This window comes from Lathyrus oleraceus, chromosome 3, assembly GCF_024323335.1.
Source record: "Lathyrus oleraceus cultivar Zhongwan6 chromosome 3, CAAS_Psat_ZW6_1.0, whole genome shotgun sequence".
Taxonomy (NCBI): domain Eukaryota; kingdom Viridiplantae; phylum Streptophyta; class Magnoliopsida; order Fabales; family Fabaceae; genus Lathyrus; species Lathyrus oleraceus.
The window spans coordinates 378,681,436-378,701,948 of NC_066581.1; the positions used below are offsets into that span (position 1 = coordinate 378,681,436).

At 35.1% G+C, this 20,513-nt stretch overlaps 1 long non-coding RNA gene across 1 annotated transcript; it reads left to right on the forward strand.

Annotated features, from left to right (window-relative positions):
- Positions 1-16,226: 16,226 nt before the first annotated feature.
- LOC127127819 (uncharacterized) lies at positions 16,227-20,058 on the forward strand. Its single transcript, XR_007805472.1, has 2 exons — positions 16,227-19,337; positions 19,498-20,058. It is a non-coding gene; the product is annotated as an uncharacterized LOC127127819 (long non-coding RNA).
- Positions 20,059-20,513: the final 455 nt, after the last annotated feature.

The window sequence follows — 20,513 nt, forward strand, 5'->3', positions numbered from 1 at the left end:
AGCAAAGGAAGTTGGAAGAATCAGAGTTGTGAAAGAGAGAAAGTGTGGAAGCTCGCCTGGTCGTGTCTGTTAGAGTGACTAGAGTCTAGCGAAAGTAGGATAATAACTCATAAGATACTAAGGCAACTAACACACATACTTATAATATTTTTTAAAACCTCATTTTAACTAACAAAACACCTAAAAAATGTTAAGCCTTAGCTAGTTAATTAGGAGACTATAACCTTAATTAAGAGATTGAACAACCTAATCAATTAAATCCAATGGCCAATCAATTAGATCCTAAATCTAATAAATTAGATAAATCAAAATCTATTATATAATCAATTACAAAAGTCAGTTAATGATTGGTAATGACTATCCAAATTTCTTTATTGGGTACAAATAATTGATTATTTGAGGTACATAATCTATTAGAATTATGACCTAATCTATTTAGTGAGATAATTGACATAAAAATCATTTTCTTTTTTAGCCAATTATTTTCCTATACAAATGAGATGCCTCATCACTTCATTTTACACTAGAATTTGGGATTTCTCTAATCTCTCTCTCTCTCTCTCTCTCTCTCTCTCTCTCTCTATATATATATATATATATATATATATATATATATATATATATATATATATATATATATATATATATATATATATATATATATATATATATATATATATATTCTTTCTAAATATATATTATTTTCACCAAAGTTGTCTTAGTGCCTTGTGAATGAAAACTACTAGTGAGGAAAAAGTTGTACTTGTATCGTGTCATTGTTGTTAAGTTCAAGAGTGTGATACTCTTAAAGAATAAATGTTGATTCTTAAGATAACCCATTTGAAAAAAATATATGTTTGGTTATAGAACTCATCCTGGAAAACTTATGTTTGGTTATTGAAATCAACCTATAAAATTTATACTCGGTTTGTGAGTTCAGCTAGTGGAAAAACTCACATTTGATTGGGGATAAGCCAATGTTAAATCTAGTGATTCACTTGTATCAGAGGTTTTTGGGAATAACATGTAAAAGTTCAATATTATAGTCAAATATCAAAAAGATCTATTGGGGTAGGAGCAAGCTAACGTTCAGCCAAACCTGGATAATTCTCCGGTGCCATATCTCTAACCCTTATCTTTTAATTCTAGTTATTTATTGTACTGCTTTTATTTTTCATTGTTTTTTATTATGATCTTAAAAATTACTAACACAATTTATTACTCAAGCATTGAAACTTATAAATGAATTGTGAATTTTGAATACCACAATTTACCCTTTATTGTGCTTAGAGTCACTTGTTCAACAATATCTATTTGTTTCCCTTTAAAGGTATACCATATAAGTTATGCATTATGGAGAGTCAAAGATGAAGTATGACTATTTGAGTTAATGTTATGGAGAATGAAGGCCATTCAAATTTGGGTTTGGATTAATAAACCATATCTCTTGAAACAAACGAGCTTCCCATTTTGCCTCACTTCAGAGAATTTCCCATCATCACAAATATTTGCGGCTATCCCGTCATAATCCTAGTTGCCTTTTTCTAACTGCATAGCAAAAGGATCTAATATCTTCGGATCAACCATATATTTATCTTCAAGGTAGGCATAGATGATTCCTTTGTCAAATGCAACCATCTACTATGTTGCCTAAAACAATCTTGCAAATGGCAAACCTTTAAATGGCTTGGCATTCAAATAAAAAACCATAATGATATATAGATTAATATGTTTGAGACTATGTGTTAAAACACCTTGTCCTTTGATGTTGATTTTCTATACGATCTTTAAATAGTTCCATGGGTCTTATAGTTCCACGATCCATTCTGGTATTATACTTCGAATTTCTAATTTAGTATAATACTCTTCATTCATCGGGCTTATAAATGTGTAACCATCATAAGTCAATTCAGATGACCTTACGCTGACTTGTCTTTTTCTTCCCGTGGTTTATTTTGGATCTATATGAAATTTTTAATTAACAACGTACAAATATCTAAGTTTTGTCAGGCACTATGATCATATACATAAAATTATAACCTTTCATTCTTATGCATGATATTTCAACATGAATGATGAAAATCTAGGCCATGCCTTCGACTATGGTTTCAATTGTCCTATATGTTCTTTAACATGATATTTTCAACCAACCATTTAGTCAAACTATTTTGTCTGCTTCTATTCTTAGCAACCTAGAGTTCATAACATGTCAAATTTTTAGCTTAAACCCTAGTTTTCATCATTTTTTTAATATTTTAGATAATCAGGCATGCATTTATTCTCAAATTAAAATTAACCAACAACAAAGCAATCATGTAATTCCTATTTCAGTTCTAAACTAAGAATAATAATACATTTTTTAACAAGTTTCGTGTTGTTTAAACATTATAAATAAATGCATATTTCAAATTAGATTGACATACCTAAGAAACTCATAAATGGAATCAAAAAGAGTGAATTTGATTCTCTTTGAAGCACTTCTCTTTATGTTTCTTAGATTTTTTTTGAACGTGGGAAGAGTGAAGAGAGTGTGAAATAGTTTTAAATGAGTGAAATCAATTATGAGTTTGTTTCTCAAGGTTCTGTAACGAGTATCTCGCCAAGCATGCTTTTACCCCCTAAAGAAGTTAAAGTGCTTATGGGATTATATTGTTGCAAAAAGCTCACTAAGCGGGACTTGACCCATGCCAAAATGCACTTAGTGAGGAAATCTTTGTTTTTGTCACACACAGAATTTCCAACAATGTTACTTGAATAATTCTTAAAGAAAAACGATCCTAAAACTAAAAATTCGAAAATGGGTTGGGTTGCCTCCTAACCAACGCTTTATTTTATGTCATTATCTTGATGCCTTTAATGTTAGGTTATATCAATCATATAAAAACATACCACATGGTCTTTGATTCTTACATTCACATGACATTTATCAATATCCACGAGTATCCTCGATGTCTTCATGAAGATTCTTCCTAAGATGAGAGGTATCTTCGAATCTTCCTCGAAGTCCAACATCATTAATTCGACGGGAAATGTGAATTTGTCAATTTTAATTATAGTATATTTAATATTTTTCATTAGCTTCCTGAATGTTTTATCATCCATTAGTAATGTTGTAATGGTTGAATTTATCTGGAGGTCACTGATTATTTGCACTGCTATCAAGTCTATGAGTGCATTTCCAATTTTTGTTTCACCTATGTAAATAGGTAATACAACTGCATTAGGACATGCCTCCTTTTGATGATGGAGTTTGTTAGATTTCATCAAAGCTTTCCTCATGTTATGTCTCATTTGGTTCTTCTACTCCTTATCCTTTGGCAACAACAATTTTTTTATCTTTGTCAACAATAATTGAATGAAAATGCTCTTTTGAATTTGTCTATGTGTTGGCATTGAAAACACCCTTCAATTGATCATCCAATTGATTTTCTAGTTGACCAATTTGAGTTTCAAGATTTTTGATCGCGACCTTAGTATTCTTTTGGTTGACAATTGACATATACATAAACTAGTCACATGTATCCTCCATCTTTGTTGATTTTTGTTGAGGAGGTGCTTATGTGTAATGCTGGTAGATTGTGTAGCACCCCAAATTTGATTATTTTTTTAATTGAATTATTTAGAATTTTATTTGATTATTTGGTGTTTTGATTAAAATGAATTATGTGTTGTGAGAGTGTTTTGGTATTGGTATAGTGTGGTGAGTAATAGGTGTTTGGTAGAATGATTAGAAAATAACTAGAATATTGGTATTTTTAATTAATATTAGAATATAGTCATTTTATTTGATTTATTAAAATAAAATAGAAATAGTAGAAATAAGAAAGAATCATAGTAGTATTTTATTAAAATAAAATTAGAGATGAGAAAGGCATGTTGATAAATAAGAGGACAAGTGAGGGTAAGGTTGGAAGTCACTAATTGAGGAATTAGGTTACTAATAAGGAGAAGTTAGTAAGGGTTTGGAATTAGAACTTGAAAATCAGAATTTGGTGAGAAGAGGGGGAGGCAAAGGCTAGGGCATAGAGAGAACATCCATTGAAGATCTTTAAGGAACTTTTGCTGAAAAATCAATGTAGGAGAGACTACTCCTAATAGGATGTATTTGGCACATTTGGGTAGACGTAAATCCTTAATCCCACTAGATTTTTCTTACTTTTATTCCTTTTGACGAATGTTGGATGAACATATGAACTCAATTATGTAATTGCATGATTGTATGTTGTGTTGTGTGAATTTCGTACACTACTTTACCATGAGGATTGCGTGTCCATGACTCATGATGCTTGTATGTAGGTGTGTTCATATGTTATTGTGAAATTGATGAAAAACCATGATTTAATCCATGGTATGAAATTGCATGATAATTGATGGATAAGTATTGTATTGTTGATATATGTTATTATCCTTGTTGTTGTTGTTGTTGTTGTTGTGTGATTTGGGGTCATGGGATGAAAAATCAGAGTTCTGATTTGAACTCCATTGTAGAAAATGCAATTTCTGTTATGGTTCAGGGTGACGGGCGTCACCCTAATGACGTCTTCGTCGTCATCCATTTGGAGGCGCTTACGGGCATCAACTCTTTAACGGGTAGACCATTATGGTCCCCATGCACGTTTGTTTTGGACGGTCATCACAGGTGTGACATGTGATGTGATGTGGAAAGTGACGGGTAACCTGTCACGCAACCATAATGATCGTTCTTTTCTCAGTTACACAAAATTGTTTTATAGTTTTGATTTTTGGTGTTATGCTAGGTTTCAGGCTACTGTGTTGGCCACTGGTTGGAGATAAATGATGTTGTTATGGATTTAATCCACTTGCTTTGTGTGATGATTATGTTTTTGTTATAATGGTGATTACATGGTGAACAATTTTGGTGATATTGCATGTTATGGTGAATCATGCATCATGGTGAACGAACTTCGATCCAGTTTTGGTGTGCTCTGGTCCTATGGTAGGGATTCAAGAGCAAGTAACTGGTTCCAAATGGGAATCAGTGAAGTATTACTTATGGTGATGGTAGAGATTTTGGTATGTTATGGTCCCATGGTGGGGATTCAGGAGCGAGATGATCTTATGTTGTCCATAATGGTACCACATGCATTATTGAGTCATGGTGTTAAGTTCATTGCATTTGTTATTTGTTTATGCATTGAATGACTATGTTGATGTTGGTGATTGAGATACTTTGGTGATGTATGTAATTGGATTGTGTTGGATAAATATTGTTGTTTGTTTAGGCTACCCTTGCATACTTTTGCACTATTAATTATTATGAGCGTATTCTCACCTCTTTGTTATTTATGTGGTTTTGTACTCCTTATTGGGATACAAACGAGCATGTAATTGAGTAGATACTTAGAGGCTAAAGGATGGCATAAAGGATGTTCTTCCTTTTCCAGTTTATGTGTTTCTTTAGTATTTCGTTGCTCTGATCTGTAACAATAGGTGGACGAACATTTATTTTGATATTTGCTATTGGTTTTGATGTTGTTTACGTTAAAAGAATTTGTCGTGACTATGTTGATGTTATTATACATATTTAGTTGTTAAGTTATTTTTAATTGATTTTCACGTTGCGATGAGCCTATGTAAGGCGAACATGTGATGACAAATGTTTAATTTAATGCATGTTTTGAGTAGTCCGTGTTACGGAGCAGGTTTCTATTGTGTTTGAGTGGCACCCTTGTTGTGCAAATGTTTTATTTTCGAATTATTACGCATTTTAGGGTTTAGGGTGTTACATATTGTATACTTGAAGGACCTGCTTTTGATCTCCAACCTTGATTAAAATTTTTCCTTTAGAATTTATATTTTTGATACTACCCCGACCTTTGTTTGTTGCCAACATAGTTTACTTTGTCAGTTGGGGGACAAAATTCAATAGGGTGATTGTCGCTACATAGTTCATAAAACCCGACCTTCCTTTGATTAGGCATCTTGTATATTTGTTTCAATTGTTGTGTAAGCTTTGACAACTACTTTGTCAACCCGTATGTTGTTTGTATCAATAACTTGTTTTGAGTTAACATTGCATCACACATGTTTAAATTTATGATGCCAACTTTTTATTGGGTAGAGTTTATATCGTACTTCCATTGATGATCACTAAGCACCATTTGTTCAATAAATGTTATTGTATCCTATATGCTTTTTTCCATCAGAGAACACCCATCAGTAGCATCTTGCAACATCTTTGGTTGTTATTGTAATCCATTTATAAAGATGTGTATATGTGTGAGATCATCAAAATTATATTTTAGAATCTTCTCATCATGGATTTGTATCTCTCACATGCTTCATGTATAGTTTTAGTTATGCCTTGGGAGTGTCGCGATGCAAAAAATACCACGGGCATTCGCACACTCGAAATAATAACAGAGTCGTCAACGAAGTTTATTTATTCCAAAAGGAAAGGGAAAATACCAATAAAAGTCTTTGAAAAAATTAAATGGTCGTCACAACCAAATTCGGGTTTGGGAGTCGGTTATGCAAAGGAAAGGTATTAGCACCCCTCACATCTATTGTACTTAACGAGAACCATTTGGTTAGTTTTGCGAATAAGAGTGTTAACATGTTGTTATTTGTTTTCTTTTAATTATTAAAAGTGCAAAAAAAAAAGGACTAAAGATAAGTTTTTTATTAGGGTGCCTGACGAGAAGTTGAATCTCGCTCCTACATATCCCCAAGTGCGATGGGGAACTCAAGGCTAAGTAGTTCTTAGCAAGAAAAATGTATTTTTGGATTTTTGTGTTATAATGTCTGACAAGACACTGAATCTCGCTCCTACGTATCCTCACGCGCGATGGGGAACTCATGGCTGCATAATTATAGGTAGAAATTTTTTGTTGGTTGATCGATTTTAGAGAAAGGTACTTAGTCACATTCGAGAGGTAAACATTGCTTGCTACCTAAAACATAGAGAAACAAATATTGGCATCACGTAAGAATGGACAACATAATCTAGAATCTCACTGATTTATATTCTCATCGCATTCGAGCAGAAAACATTCTTACTTCTTGTACATGGTGGGAATGAAACTTTGTTTTATCATCTTGGAATAGGCGAAACATCTTTCATTTGCAAAAAGGTTTGACATAACGCTAAGACAGAAAAAGATAGGTTTGATTTGTTGAATTGTTTTTAGGTGGAAGATGAATACTCGAACGAGAGGCTAAGTACGACCATCATCCAAATACTTGAGGACTAGGATGGATAATTACGTCCAACTAATCATTTTTCATCCAGGTTATTTATGAAATTTGTGAGGTGAATTAAGTCATGTTTCCTTAATGGATGACAAGTATTCGAACGACTGACTAAGTACGACCATCATCCAAATACTCGGGGACTATGATGGATAATTACATCCAATTAATCATTTTCTGTCAACCAAAGAGATGCACTAGATTCAGTTATCGATTGTATTTTGAACAGAAGATGAGCACTCAAATGAGAGGCTAAGCACGAGCATCATCCAAATACTCGGGGACTATGATGGATAATTACGTCCAACTAATCCTTTTTCATCCAAGTTATTTATTGCGAAAAAAGTTTTTGAAATGATTAAATTTGAAAAGGACTTGACGTTGATCAAGTATTTGATTCACGTTGGTTTGAAAATGTTTTGATTTTAGTTTTGAAATGGTTTTGAAATTGAGTGAAATGTTGGTGAAATATTTTTTTGGAAAATCGCTTGATGTTGATCAAGAATTTTTGATTTTGAAAGATTGATTTTAATATTTACTTAATTAATTAACAAATAATAATAAGTAAATAAATAAAAGGACATCGGTGCAATATACATGGAATGCATTATGGTAAAGGAGCATTGGGCTCAAGGAAAAAAACATATAAACATAAATAAATAAGTAAACTAAAAGAACAAAAATAAAGAGTGTAAAAAATAAAAGGTGGGGTGGGACAACAAAAGAAGCATATGGGCCTGCAAGCATAGGCCCAAGACTTTTTCTTTCACTAGTTGGGGGAGAGGTAAAAGAAAGAAAGCATGACATAAAGCAAAAAATGACCAAACCCATCCTTGGGAGGCCCAAAGAGAGTCAAAGTAATTGACTCAAAGGGGAGGCGTTGAATCACTCATCAAAGGTTGGTAACAAAAGTGCATCTAGGATATGGTGGGCTGACCCCAAGTTAATGGATCAGACATCTCATCCAAGGGGGGGGGGAGAGAGAGAGAGAGAGAGAGAGAGAGAGAGAGAGAGAGAGAGAGAGAGAGAGAGAGAGAGAGAGAGAGAGAGAGAGAGAGAGAGAGAGACGTGGGATCGTCCAAGGGAAGGATGGAAATATCAAAAGAGAGTGTCCAACAGAAACACTCTTATTTCATTATTCTCTCTCTCTCTCTCTCTCTCTCTCAACATGTTAAAACAACACACACCACCCAAATTGAATCAAAACTAAACATTTCTATAAAAACCTCACCAATTTTGTCAAAACTCAACATGTTTTCCAGATTTTGTCAAAACCTCACCAAAGCATGAATTGGGGAATATTCCCAAAACACTCATCATCCAAAGCATGAATTGGGGAATATTCCCAAAACACTCATCATCCAAAAAGAGGGCAGAACGCAAACTCGATTATGGGATGGACATTCGATTCCAAAACAGGGATACGAATCTTACTCGACTGGGGAAGAACAAAAGGCTTCGACCAAAGAGTGCATGAGATATATTATCTATTACCGTCGGAACATAGATAATATACTCGCATGGAAGATTATCCACAACCGGTTATTGGGTTAATAAAGGATAAATCGACCGAAAGAGAAAGACATCAGGATACCAAAACTAGGTATATAATGATGACCAAACAAGGGGAGCAACAAACATCACCGGCAAACGGTAAATGAAAGAGGACCCGTTGGGGATAAAATTGCTTAATCAGAGCAATTATCCAAAAGAAGGAGGGAATATCAATACCGAATATTGGATAATGATAACCGTCAAAGAGGGGATTACATCTACCGGATACTGGGTAGAAAACCACGGAAGAGTAACCATCATCAACTAGGATGAACAACAATGGTTAACTCTTCAAAGGGGGAATGAGTCTTACTCAACTAGGGAAGAACAAAATGCTTCGACCAAAGAGTGCATGAGATATACTATCTATTACCGTCAGAACGTAGATAGTATACTCGCATGGAAGATTATCCACAACCGGTTACTGGGTTAATAAAGGATAAATCAACCGAAAAGAAAAAGGCATCGGGATACCGAAACGAGGTATATAATGATGACCAATTCAGAAGAGAAACAATCGTTACCAACAACAACAGGGTAGATGAAAGATGACTCGCTGGGGATAAATTGCGAGCGCAAGGCAATTATCCAGGTTTTCCAGATTTTGTCAAAACCTCACCAAAACCCAAATTTATAAACCCAAACTCATACTAAAATCATGTCCTGACCCTGAATCAAACACTAATTCCATCAAACAATGCAAAAAATTAACAAATTGAATACCCTAACCCCAACATAAACCCTAACCTCAATCAATTAAAAATAGTCCAGATTACATGAAATTTAATACAAATCAACATATGGTAAATATAAACTAAGCATGATAATGACACAAGAACAAGAAAGGGCTACCAGAGTACGCTCTGGTGACGGTCTTCAATCTTTGGCGCGATGACAACAATTTTCAATGAGGCAAAAAAAACCCAGGTAACTCTTCTTCCTTTCTCCATTCTTCTCTTTACTTCTACGTCTCTTCCTTCTACTCTCCTTCTTCCTCTCTATGTGTTTAATGCGTGTGAATTCTCCCTTATGGAGTTGAGGTTTAGCTCAGACTATCTAGAGCTTTAGTATGAAGCTCTAACTAGTCTTAAGAGGAGAGCTTTGAATGAGGTTTATGGGTGAGGATTTTTCAAGTGGTTGTTGCTGCTTAGAAATTCCTTATGGTTATCTTCTCTGTTATGAGTGAAGATTATAGTGGCTTTTTATAGAGATTGCGAGTGTGTGTGAGAAAAAAATATTAATTCCCTTGCAGTAATTTTTTGGTGGTAACTACTATGACCTGTTGCAATTCAACTTGTAATTCTTCCTTTTTACTGTTGTAACAATGCAATGTAAAAAAGTTATGACTAAATTTTGTTTGCATTGTTTGGGGTTCAAATTATCTTGTATTTTCTCATTATTGTATAAAAGGCCTTGCTGCAAAGTGAACTAAGTATTGAGCCACATTCAAATTGATTCTAATTGCTTCTTTCTATTGGTTAGGATTTGCTCATATGCTTGGGGATTGACTTGAAGGCATTTGTATAAACCATGGAGCATGACTTTTAGGCTTCGAGGACTTAGACATTTGGAAACCAAGTGCAACAAATCGCCTGTAATACCTTTGTTCTTTATGATATTTTTTCTTAGACTTGTAAAACTTTTGTACAACTTGTAATTTGAATATGCTATTCGCATGTACCTTTGTACTACTAAAATAATGTACTTGATATCCAAAAATTAATGAACATTTTAAATGCATTTCAAGTACCTTTGCAAATTCGAATTACTTTGTAATTGGAACTACTTCCTCCTTAAGAAACAAGGCATGAATGATATGGATATGGATTAAATGAGTGATCCATATACATGAATTAAAATTCTAAGGTATGTAATGAAAAGATGAATATGATTAGAATTAAAATGAAGTCATTATATGATAAATATGCATGAATGATCATGTAAAGTGACATGGAAATGTGATGAAGTATAATGAATGAACGAATGAAACTTGAGGTGATTAATTTCAAATGTTCCATATTAACTTAAAACTTCAGACTAGAGGCCTTTAGTCTTAAACCAATGTAAATATGTAATGAGATGAAGACATAAATGAAGTAAGGAAATGATTGTAAATGAATGCATGGAGTACAAATGCATAAAAATGCAAATGATTAGATGAATCAACTTATTAATCTATGGGAAAAATTAGGGCATGATAGGGAGAATACAACAATTGTTGTTTTAACTTTCATGAACTTTGATAACAGTCCGTCATTACATATATTTAGTCAAAGAATCAGAGCAAAAAAAATGTAAGTCGAGCAAAAATGAAGAAGAATGCCAAAAGAATGAGAGAAAAATAGTTAAGTGTGCAAATTGTGGACTTAGTGAAATTTTGAGTGAAAAAGGAGCAAAAAAAGATGTAGCTTCAGAAATTATCACATGCACCATCGCGCACGCGATAGGGTCATTAAAGCTACATCACACGCACGATGCAAGGTATCACACACGCGATTGTCACTTTTCTGGGCTTTTTCTAACGCGTTTCTCGGCACATCCTGCACGCTTATACGAAACCACCTCAATATGCAAACCAATTGATGTCACGGAAGACCAGGTTAAATTGAGGTTGTTTGGGTTCTCACTGATTGGAAGGGAGGACGATTGGTTGCTTTGCCTTCTGAATGAACAGTCCATACTTTGAAGGAATTTAAGGATAAATTCCTTGAAAGATTTTTTACTACCACTCAGTTTACCGAGCGACGAGCAAAAATTCTCAATTTTGAGCAGCAGGAAATTGAGCCACTTTATGACGTTTGTGAAAGATTCAAACTTTTGTTGTGCAGATGCCCGAATCACAACATGAATAATATGAAGCAGATGCAAAACTTCATCAAAGGTCTCGACAATCAAACTCGTATGTTATTGGATGCTTCCACGGGAGGTACTATCTACCAAATGACTGAACCATAAGTAAAAGACCTCATTGAGAAAATGTGTATGAATGAGTACCATTCGAAAAATGAAAGGTCGGTCAAGCTTGAAAATGTTGGCACGCCTAAAGGTATGTTACCTCTTGATACCCATACTGCTCTTTTAGCTCAAATTAAATTGTTAAATAAAAACCTAGCTGAAAGCAGCTTAGGTAGAGCTAACGTGATCCAGGTACAAACACTTAGGTGTAATTTATATGGAGGAGAACATGCGAATGGAAGGTGCTCATTGGAAGGGACAAGTGAGGATGTCCAATTTGCTAATTTTCAAAAGAATAACTCATATTCCAACGCATACAATCCAGCTTGGAAAGATCACCTAAATTTACGTTAGAGCAATAACCAAAATTCAAACGCCAACCAAGGAATGCAACATAGCCAGTAAGCTCTGTTTCAAAGGAAGCCATCACATTTGGAAGAGACCTTTCAAATTTTCATTAAAGTCACGCAAAATAGTTTTGATCAGGTAACTAAGAACCACAAGGAAATGAGTAGAAACAAGGACACGTCTATCAAAAATATGGTGATGAAGATTAGTCAGTTATCTAGACAAATAGCTGCTTTGCCAAGCTCGAGTGGAGGATTCACTAGTAACACGACATACAATCTTAAGAATGAAACATGCAAGGTCGTTGATACAAATTTAGGGGTGATTATTGAAAAAGATAAAGATGAGATAGAAAAAGAATAGAATAACAATCAAGGTGACCAAGAGGAAAGAGGAGTCACCATTGATCAACTCATAGATGCAAATTCTTCTTGGAAAAGAACAAAGAATCAAATATTTAATGAACTGAGCCCACCTTTACTAGATTGCTTAAAACCGCCATATCCCATCATTAAGAAGAAACAAGTACATGAGGACGAGGCTGGGATGTTTGGAAAATTTAAAGAAATGTTGACATAACTTAAAGTAAGTATCTCTTTTCGTGAAATTTTAGAATTAATTCTCAAGTTTACTAAGTTTATGCATGTATTGCTAAAAGGTGGAAAGCAAAAGTTGACTCAATAACAAGTCAACATGATAGAGAAAGAGGAGACGACATAACCATCATAAGTTCAACCAAAGATGAAATATCTAGGGGAGTTAAACATCACTTGCACCATTGACGGAATGAAAATCCCACTTGCTTTATGTGACTTAGGATCGAACATCAATGCCATCTCACTGAGAAAATTTAAGGAAGTTAAGATATGAGAAATCACACTGAGCAACATGACACTCACGTTATCCGATTCATCTATGATACGTCCACTTGGTGTTGTACAAGATGTGCTATTTCATGTCGATTGTTTGACCTTCCTTGTAGACTTTGTGGTGATGGACATGAAAAATGATTCATAAGGGTTAGGGATTCTTGGGAACCCATTCTTGGCAATCAAGAAAGAAAAAATATATGTGGAGATATGTGAAGTGATTTTGAAGTTCAATAAGGAAAAAGTGGTGTTTAATGCATATCAATGGACACCATATATGAAGGATCTAGAGAAATGATATCAATTGGAAGAAAAATGTAGTGGAGTTCACAAAATAATGGAAAAGGTAATTTTCACCAGCGTGAGGGTATCCCTTGTGCCTGACGTGTTTTAAGCTTGGGACGTCAAGCTAATGACGGAAAACAAGCGTTAGATGAGAGGTAACCCATCATTTTTAATCAGTTTTTGTTTTGCATAAGTTACCTTACTTTTATTCAAGACCAATCACAAGAGAATTTTTCTACTCAAGCATAAACCTTCCAGGAAGATTTATATTGTCTTTAATAAACAAGTTTGTAGCTGTTTATGTTTCTTTCAGATTTGCAAGTTAGCATTTAGCATTGAGGATATGATTCAAAAGAAACTTGATTATCACAATAACAACTAGTAACTTGAAGGCGAAGGTTGAGAAAAGAATCAACAAACTTGTGTTAAACCTACATATACCTCATATAGTAAGGTTTGAGCCAAATATTTCCATTGTTTATTTTTTTTCTTTATGAGTGTATCCATGCATTATTCTTCTATCTGAGTTAATCTATTTTCGATTAAGTTATCTGGTTTGACCGACACACACCAAGGCAATTTTTTGTTTACAACTTCGAGCCTTTTTAAAACCACCTTGTAATAATAAATATATCCATTGCTAGCCACTTGAGCATGAGCCTTTATTTCGGTGGCGTAGCCTAAAATTCTTAGCCATATGACTTGAAAGATATTTTCTTTCTCTTTGGAGTTAGGTAGAAGTATAGTTCCTAAAGCATATGAAAAAAGATTAAGTTTGGGGTTGCTCTTGGAAGTGAGTAAAGTTTTAAGTTTGGGGTTGGGGTACTAGAGGATATGGTCCAAAATTTCAACAAAAAAAAATTGAAAAAGAAGTGGAAAAAGACACTTATTCAAAAAGAATTAATGAGAAAATAAAATAAAGATAAGGACCAAAACTCTCTAGTACCATAAAAAAGTAACAATGAGGTATGATGATAGAAGGAGAAATAAGAACCTAACTCCAAAGGTTTAAACCTATTTTCCTCAAAATATCCTACCCTAACATAAGCCAGGTTACAACTTGAAAAGACCTTTAACGTGTGTGTTGTGATTTTTGTGATGAACTCTATTAGAACATGATCAAGCTAAGTATAATTGAATTTGCATGTTGATTGAGATATCACCTTATCCATTGAGTGAGTTATAGTGAGCTGAAAGACAGGTTGAGTACTGTCAATGTTGAGGATATTTTCCGAATTCGTCGGATAAAAGTCGGAAGCTAGAATAATGGCCAGGTAAAAGAAATATTAATTTTGGTGATGTTCGATTGTTATTGTGCGACTTATTGTCTGTTGAAATATGCAGATGCAAGCGAGTTACTTGAGGACAAGCAACGATTCAAAATTGGGGTTGTGATGACAGTCCATTATTGCATATATTTAGTCGAAGAACCAGAGCAAAACAAGTGAAAGTCGAGCAAAAATGAAAAAGAATGACCAAAGAATGAGGAGAAAATAGCTAACTGTGAAAATTGTGGACTTAGTAAAAATTTGAGTGAAAAAGGAGAAAAAAATGATGCAGCTTCAGAAATAATCACATGCATGATCGCGCAACATCACACGTGTGATATGACCATTAAAGCTGCACCTCACGATGCAAGCTATCACGCGCGTGATGGTCATTTTTCTGGACTCTTTCTGACGCGTTCTGGTCCATTATGACGCATTTAAAAGAGGATTTTATGCACTTTTACAAGGGTTACAATTTTGGGAGTTTGAGGCACGAATTTGAGAGCACAAGTGGAATTTTTTAGAGAATTAGAAGACATTGAAGGCCATCACTTCAAGAGAATTCTTATGTTATTCCCATCTATCAATTGTGATATTTTTAATTGCACCGTGAGTAGCTAAACTCTTTTAGGTTAAGTTGTGTTATGATGAATCCATTTCTATATTGTTGGATTATATGTTGATTTGACCATTGTATGAACCTATTGATCTATATTCTTATTCAATTGCTTATGGTTCATAATGCTTTTTATGTGAGATACTCTTTTAATCTGATTTTGGGTACATAGCGAATACTGATAATTAGTTTATGTGTTGAACCTATGACAATTGTTGTACTTACGCTGGTTAAATAGGGATAGGAGACTTCGGCTAGTGGAATAAATAATTAACATTCTATACATCGCTTAATCCTGCTTATGCTGGAGGATTAGAGATATAAAACTCTGAGTAGTGGTTAGTGAGTTATTTCGTGAGGGATCAGCTATAATGGTTTTGTTAATTCGTCGTGGGATTATAGTGATTAAATCATTCATACAGGGCATCAAACATCAACATGGTTTTGTTTACTCATTTATTTACTTTTCGCAATGAAACTCGAAAACCCTCATTTTTACTGATTTTTATATATTGCACACATTTTGTCTTTCTTGGAGGTAGTCCCCATGGATTCAGTCTTTTTATTACTTCGATATTATCAGTACACTTATCGAGAAGTCATCAAACTTGTTATGAGGAAATAAGCTTTCTAGAAACCTTTCCTCAAGTGTGTTCTAGTTGGTCATCACATGGGTGAGTTGATCAAGGTACCATTCCTTTGCTTAGTCGAACAACGAGCATGGAAATGACATCATGAATATTGCCTCTTCTTCAGATTTTAGAGCTTTGAGTATACCAGATTATACACCTCGGAAATTATTTGGCTGACCGAGGTGTGAAATCGAAATTTCCAACTTAGTCGAGATATATATTTTTTTTTGAGATGGTCATGTAGGAATCTCAGACCGACACACATAGGCCGACCGCTGATGTCGGGAGACCGAATTCCTTAAACAATTAAGAGACAAGCTAAGGATCGAGAATCATTACAGAGCGATTAATAAATGTTACATATCACTAATGATCATAAACGATTACAAATACTTATTAAATTTGTTACAAATAATTAACAATAATGTTTATGATGACCATAAAACACAATTGTTATGACTAGTCAGACAGAGGGGGAGGCTGATAATATATATAGGTCTTAAGACCAAAAGGAAAGGGGAACCAGTATAATGAATAAGATAGAAAGGAGAGAAGGTGTCAGAAACTTTGAACCACCAATAATGGTGGCTGTGAATCCCCTACCCTTAGAGACACACCAACCATTTGTTTAAGGAACTCTGTATTTAATACCGGGGAAGTCACTCTTTTAATATTTTAACAAGAACATTTGTGGTGGGGTCCTGATAAAACTTTTCCGCGCCGCATAATCAAATCTAAATAAGGATCATATGTAGCATATTAATTCTCAATTTCCCAAGTATACCCAAAGTTCAACCTTTACGAAATCTCCATTCGGTGACAATTGGGAATATAACGTGAACCCAAAATTTCAAGGAATACATATAACAATGATGGAAGGTTTATATCAGAGATTTTTGTTGCATCTCAATGTTGCCGACAATGCATACCGAACGAAATATGTTTATGAGGAGCTTCGATTCATTTCTAGGAGGGTCAATCGCAGCTCCCCAACAGATAGTGAGATCTCCATTGTCGGAATCAACTCGGCTTCAATTTCTCAGAAGAGGGAAACCTACCCGGCGACATTGACGGCGGCGAGTATACTTTGCAAACTGATGTCTAAAAGGGAAACACGAATTCGCCTTGAAGGTCTGAGTCAGCTAGGAAGAAGTTGAACAGCTGCAGTGACGTCGCCGACTAAAGATAAGTCTCCACTTGGTCCCTCCTTTTTAATTCATAACTTGAAAGCTGTTGAAATTTTCTGATTTTACCTTGTGCAGCAGTGAGCCTTGAAATTGAATAAACTTTATTCTGTATGGTCTATTTTTAGAAGGTATTTGATTAAATGTCTTGTATACAATAAATCTATATTGTTATGAATTCTGAATGTGCTTTGTGTGAATGATGGAAATTTGTGTTACTGAACATGTTTGATTGCTTAAAAAGAATCACTCTATGATGAGTTCAAATATCCCAACAATGGAAGTTTCAAGTGAGAGACATTGGTAGTACCACAATCGAGAGTGTCAATAAGCCTGGAATTTTACCGGAGGCCACAGATCGGTGAAGAAAGGATTGTGCAAAATTATAGGGATCCTAGAAGAAACTGAGCAGAATTTCATCAATGAAGATTCAATCCGGAAACTCAACCCAATTAACCTCTCATGCAAATCAAAGCTTACAATCTATGAACGTTGTTAAGGTCACACATCCACCATCTCGACGTTTTCGGTAACATTATGTCACGCGAAGCTCTACACGACAGCACTGTCGGTGACAATAGCTTTATTCAATTAGTGATTAGGATCACTTGATTCAGCAACTATAAGTAGAGTGACTCCCGGAATGTAATGAAGGGTATGCAGCATACAATTCTGAAAGGTATGCCCATGATTTTGCCCGCCGTGTAAGCCAACATTGCAACTGCTGAAGAATGAACCGAGAACTTGAACATGGCATTGGAGACGCAGTCGTGTATGGTGACTTTGGCCAAACTCCTAATTCGATGTTATATTAATACTGGTTCAGAACTTAGCTCAAACTACACCGCTGCCCGTAGTAACTGCGGTAACGATGGCTTTACGACAAAAGTTGCTGAACTTTATCCAAAATGTAATGTGCCTAGTTTTTTGGTTTGTTAAGAAAGTGAAAATATCTGACAGAGTGAAGGAAGAAGTTGAACTTTTCGTAGCATCCTATCCATATTTCAATGAAATGCTTGTTGTGGAAGAACTTTACAGAGAAGTTGTCTTGAACACTGATCAAAAACAGATTATTGTTAATGGAGAACTCGACCGAATCAGATCTGAGAGCTATCCGGGTCCTTGGAAGATCCTGAGAAGAATGGGGATAGAATTTTTAATGCAGAAATTGTGACTGCTCATACTCGAGATGGAAATAGCCTTGGCATTAGTCGAGGGAGCGTTGGAATGTGTGCTAGTCATGAAGCTGAAATCCATGGGGCAGATATATTTGTACACAGAACACATAATGTTGTTGGTGAAATGGAACACAGTGTAGAAGATGCTGAAAACCAGGGACAGACTGGTGAATCTGTTCCAAATCCAGGTCTAATGGCTGAGGTCATCTCAGAATATATAAACAGAGACTATCATGTTGGTGATAGCCAGGAGATGATGTCTCACTCTACAGAAAGGGCAGACAATGGGTCAAAAATTGGTTGTTATGCAAAGGCAGAATCTATTTAAAGTGGTAAAAAGATTAGTCAAAGCTGCAAATTTCCTCCTGCTAGTAGTAGTAGTTCATCCCAATCTTGCAATGCCATTATTTATTCAGACGGTGGAAAAAATAAGGAGTCATTACAGGATGGACATGGAACTACTACGCATAAGGTTAAAAGACACAAATCGCCCACAAAAGATCGAAAAGACGTCTCATAGGTGTAAAAAGAAGAGCTGAGGAAATTAATTTGTAGAGCAGTGAATCATTGCAGCATCATGGGCTGGATGTGTTTCAACATTTACTAAGAGATTCAATTTCTAATAGAACTTCATGTGTCAGGGCGATGCTTAATTTTCTTCTGAATTGGTTTTGCCAAGAGGATAATGACACGGTGATATACTATACCCACCAATGGCTTGAATTAACTGGGCAATCTGAAATATCACACCGTGGGCAAAATAATGGACATATTGTGATGAAGAAACTTTTTAAGGTTTGTGCGATAGTTTGTACCAAATAATACATAGGCTAAACCAGTTCATGTGGCGACTATATGGAATAATGCAGGGATATACCGAGTCACACAGCTATGGCGCAGGTCTTAAAAGTTTGCTGACTTGCAAGTTTTGAAAGACAAACTACATGTCTTCTTGATAACTTCTTCATTCAATCCTAGGAGTTCACTTGCAATTGTCCGATTAATTAATTGGCGGTCTTCGGCGGAAATTGGAATGAATGGCGATGGATGAAATTATTTAGTTGATGTAGATGATTGAATTAAAGTTCATCCCAACCTTCTAGAAGGGGCTCCGTGACAAAATTGCAATGACGACCCTGTTGTGGAGGAGATACACTTCTTAAATGGAGATCGAATCCGAATTTCTATCCGACAGAACTATGGATGGCGGTAGCTTCTATGCACATAAGTTTTCCGGTTTCATTCTATTCGATTCTAACATTTGTTATTTTTAAAAAAATGTAATACCGGAAGTAGGTTCTGAGATTGATCTCATTGGATCAACTTTGACCTAAACATAGTTTATTCAATTTCATATTAAATGGAAGAGTTGTTTACACACCTTGTGATATTGCAGGAATAGAATATTCATCTCCGGAGGATATTGAGTCTATGGATACAACTTACAAGCATGTAAAACTGCAGGTCAAATCCACAAAGGCGATGCACTTGCGACTGATATGCAAATAACAATCAAGGCTATATATCTTACAATTATTTTAGCAGGATGTGCTATGGTATCTATAACTGATAGATTTGCACCAAAAGAGGGAGATTACACAAGCAGCTGGGAAATGCCATAAAATAATGCAAAGTTTACCGTCAGAGCCAAAAAGGGAAGGTAAACGGGAATGTCTTCGTCAGTGAAGCCTTAACCATGATTCACGAGCAGTTCTGTTATAGGAGGCTATAGCTCAACAGAAGGTTACTGAAACAGAACAATGCATTGATTTTATTTATGTAGTTGTTTATACTCGTGTTATACTTTAGTACTGGTCATTGGACAAGTTTTTTGGCTAATGAAAAATTATTTGTTTTGTACTATGAAGCACAGTGTCCGACACGGATACTCCGACACCGATAATGTTAAAATATAGGACACCGATACCGTTATATATAAGAGAGTATTTGAACTTTATTTATCCATCTATGCTTAAATGCGACAATTTTATTGTGATAAGATAGAATTGACATTGGCCAAGAGCCAAGGGTACCTCACAAGGCAAAGGCAGCAAACTGCCTCTTCTTTCTTGCTGTTATTGGAGTATATGCTGGATTTGGAGGCCATTTGAAAAGAAATGTATTCAGAAGGTCTTGGATGCCTAGAAACATTTGAGCTCACAATACTACTATCCCGGTCATTCATTTTCTTGGCTCAAAATGTGTGAGTTGAATAGCTTAACACTCTCAGGCCTAAGATTTTGCAGCCGCAAGCAGTAAGAAACTAAAGTTTGACATGATACTCGTAAGATAGGTCACACCATATAATCAAGGTAGGCAAGAGCAAACATAACAAAGCTTAAAGCAAGGATCTATCAAATAATATCTCCACCTCGACCGAAATGCATCACAAACCCAAATTTACACTTTGTT